The following is a 4,094-nucleotide window of genomic DNA, read 5'->3' on the forward strand; positions in this document are numbered from 1 at the left end:
GTCTGCACGTAAAGTGATGTCTGGACACGTGTGTCATACACGACGGAGGTGACAGTTGGGCAGGGCGTGTTGGGTCGAGGAGGCAGGTAATCATATCCCTGGGGATCGGCCGAGGCCAGAGCCAGTAGCAGCAGCGTCGCCGTCAAGCGCCACATCCTGCAAAGAGAAATTCCACAGATTAGAGCAGCGGTGATTGGAACCCCCGCGTCTCGCCAACTCATTTGGGAATAAAGTCCAATCACGCGCCCCTCTATCTGTGCAACTTCTCCATGCGGTGTGGGCTGACCCGAGAGGACTTTATCGCCCAGATGAGCCGCGAGACTTAACTGGTGAGGTTTACAAAAATCTTACTTAATGCATTTGTGGTCTGACATCACTTATCCTTTTGAATAAAGGCTTCTCATTATACAAGAAGAAAGCCGGGTATAGCCTAATTATTGAATCTTCCGGTTTCCAGCAGTTGAGGATTACTAAATCGTACGTGACAATGACCGATTTACTGTTTATATAATTACAAGCAAATATACAATAACAACAATACATTTACTTATAGGATACTTATAGGTCTTATGCCTTGCAAATGCGTTTGACGCAGCGAATTAAGCGATATTCCATGCACGAGATTTACCAGCTACTACCAACTATAATTCGTTTTCCGTCTTTCACGTCCACACTTCCCTCAGTGATTCACGCAAGTCACTAGATGCTTCTCAGTGACGTAATGGCCCGCCGGTCTTACGAGAGAAGCACAATGATTCAAGCAGGTGATTCCGAGAATAAGCGTCACGAACAACAGCTGAGAAAGCGAATCACACTCTCCATTGTTGCTCGTTCACGTTTTCTGTGTACGCGTGGGAAAACGAATAAACTGCTCTCTTATATTTCCATTCCACCGCCATAAGACGATAAATGGCGAATGCAGAAAAGAAAAGAAAAGAAAGAAAAAAGAAAGAAAGAAAACACATTAAAGAACAGAAAGAAAATAAACGAATGGACTGCGGTTGTGTTTGGTTGGCCGCGTCACTTTTACTTCCCACGCGCGCTATGACGTCGTGCGGATGATCGTGCGGAAGGAAACAGGAGACTTGGTCATTTGCGGAGTTTAATTGTGGCAATTAAGGTGATTCTAGAAAGTTCTGTCGGAAATGTCTTTGGAATTGTCTCCCTTTCTTTGACAAGCATGATTGTTTTTGTTTTGTTTCTTTAAAACATTGGGAAGAGATGGATAGCTAAATAGATTTATGTACAGAGATACAGAGATACAGATATACAGAGAGAGAGAGAGAGAGGGAGAGAGAGAGAGAGAGAGAGACGATGGGAAGAGATGGATAGCTAAATAGATTTATGTACAAACAGAGAGAGATACAGAAATACAGAGAGAGAGAGAGAGAGAGAGAGAGAGAGAGAGAGAGAGAGAGAGAGAGAGAGAGAGAGAGAGAGAGAGAGAGAGAGAGATAAAGAAAGAAAGAAAATAGAAACGGCTAAACAGACAAGTAAATGGATGAACAGACGCATGAATAAATAAATAAAGAAAGAAATAAAAATCAGGCATAATTTGTGAGGAGAGAAATTGCCCAACAAGGAACTGAAGCAACACTGTTTGAGCATGAAAGTAAAATCTGTCACGGCGTGATTTTAACGTGAAATGTCAGATCTCCCCTATCACAAAAGGGGCGTTTTTTTTTTTTTTTTTTTTTTTTTTTTTTTTTTTTTACAATCATAGCATATCACTCATCTATAAAAAGCAAATAAATGAACAGATAGATTGTGGACTAATAAACTGCAATCATTCAGTGTCTTGGCTTCATGGTCCATGGTCTGGTGGACGCCTGAAGCCTGCGAGCTACGGAAGACGAGTCACTCCGCGCGTTCCTTAAATCCGAGTTGCGTTTCGGTCACTTCGTTATAGAGAGGCAATGGCATCACTAGAGAACGTCGGGAGGGATTTTCATATTGTTTCTTTTCTCGATTGAACGAAGGGGAAAAATCAATTTAATTGTTATGCAATCAATGCCATAACACACGTAAGAAAAATAATGATGTAGTAGAGACGGACTGACGAAGGGAGACCCACCTTGTGCGAGAGAAGAGACAGGTCGGGCAGGAGTGATCGCTGAGTGAGGATCAGCAAGTGTGTCGTGCAAGAGCCTCCCTCAGGTTATTTATACCGCGAGCCCTGAGAGAAGGGAAGGGGCGGATTTCGCGGGAGGCAGGGGAGGGCAAGGGGAGGGAGGCGGAAGGCGGAGACGCAAGGGGTGGGCAGGCAAGAGTTTTTGAGGGAGGGTACGAGACGGAGATGATTGGCGTCGAAGGCAAAGGGGGTTAAGGACATGAGAAAGACGCAAAGTCGAGGGATACGTAGACTGGCCAATGCGAAGGAGGACACAACAGGAAGGAAAAGTAAACGCAGCTAACTTGCTGCGAGAAAGAGAAAGAGAGGGGAAGGGGCAAGGGCACAAAATGATGCCACAAGCTCCGGAGGAGGAAAAAAGCACGGCGTGAAAGGAGTTTAGAGGAAGAAGGAAAATCTCAAGGGAAAAAAGGAAGGCTCAAGGAGGAGAAAATTCAGGGGTTTGCTTCAACCTGAGATTTATTCTTCATCCTGAGATTTTATTTCCCCCCAGTGTCAGAGTGAAGCAAATCTCAGGGAGAAGAAAATCTCAGGATGAAAAGAAAATGTCAGGGCAAATAAGAAATCTCGAGGAGAAGAAAATTTAAGGATGAAAAAAAATCTCAGGGTAAAGAAAATCCTAGGGGAAACATGAAATCTCAGGGAAAAGTAAAATCTCAGAATGAAGAAAAGGTCAGGGAAGCGAAAAACCTTCGGGTAAAGAAGAGAATCCTAGGGTGAAGAAAATTAAAGGTGGAGAAATAAATCTCAGGGTGAAGAGAACATCACGGTGAAGTAAAAAAAGATATCAGGGTGAAGAAAATATCAAGGGTAAGAATGCAATATCAGGGCGAAGAAACTAATCCCAGGATGAAGAAAATAATATCAAGGTGAAGAAGAAAATCCTAGGGTTAATAAGAAAATCTCAGGGTGAAGAAAATCTCAGGATGGAGAAAAAAACAGCGTGAAGAAATCTCAGGATGAAGAAAAAACATAGGGTGAAGAAATATCAGGGTGAAGGAAATCTCAGGATGAAGAAAAAAAAAAGATATCAGGGTGAAGAAAATATCAAGGGTAAGAATGCAATATCAGGGCAAAGAAAATAATCCCAGGATGAAGAAAACAATCTCAGGGTGAAGAAGAAAATCCCAGGGTTAAAAAGAAAATCTCAGGTGAAGAAGAAAAAAAACAGGGCGAAGAAAATTCCAGGGTTTATAAGAAAATCTCAGGGTAAAGAAATCTCAGGGTGAAGCAAATCCCAGGGTTAATAACAAAATCTCAGGTGAAAAAACAAACAAACTTGGGGCGAAGAAAATCCCAGGGTTAATAAGAAAAAAAAAATTATCTCAGGGTTACGAAAAAATCTCAAGACAAAGCAGGGAGTCTCAGGGTAAAGAAATAAACCTCGGGGGAATAATAGAATCTTAGGGGAAGGGGAATCACGGGATGATGCAGCACTGGAGGACTGCTTGATCACATCCTGCCTTCCTGACTAAGGATTGGCTTTGCACTTGCATTCGTCGACTTGATCAAACGCCGTGATAATTGAGCAGGAACGTTGCGTGCCATTGGAGATCAGGTTAATTTTTTCGTTAGCAGCAGCGACAGGAAGTTTTCGCGATTGCCAACTTTACGGACGATCGGTGGAAGTTTGAAGTTAAGATGTTGCCCTTTTAACCGAAGTCTATTGGGTGATTATTTACTGAGTGTGAAGCTTGTTTTCTAATGGTTTGAGTGAAGGTTTTATATATATATATGTATGTATGCATATATATGTATATATATATATATATATATATATATATATATATATATATATTCACACACACACACACACACACGCACACATATACGCAAACACACACACACACACACACACACACACACACACACACACACACACACACACACACACACAGACACACATATACAAACACATATGTATATATGCATATATTTATATATACATATATATACATATATA

The 4,094-nt window shown here is 41.7% G+C and overlaps 1 protein-coding gene across 1 annotated transcript in view; it reads right to left on the reverse strand.

Annotated features, from left to right (window-relative positions):
* Window positions 1-2,121, reverse strand: part of LOC125028104 — a 4,815-nt gene extending 2,694 nt beyond the window's left edge. Inside the window, exon 1 of the mRNA XM_047617436.1 lies at window positions 2,075-2,121. The gene's annotated coding sequence lies outside the window, so the exon portion shown is untranslated. The remainder of the gene's footprint in view (window positions 1-2,074) is intronic.
* Between the last annotated feature and the right edge of the window lie 1,973 nt (window positions 2,122-4,094).

The sequence above is a fragment of the Penaeus chinensis genome, chromosome 8 (genome assembly GCF_019202785.1).
Source record: "Penaeus chinensis breed Huanghai No. 1 chromosome 8, ASM1920278v2, whole genome shotgun sequence".
NCBI lineage: Eukaryota > Metazoa > Arthropoda > Malacostraca > Decapoda > Penaeidae > Penaeus > Penaeus chinensis.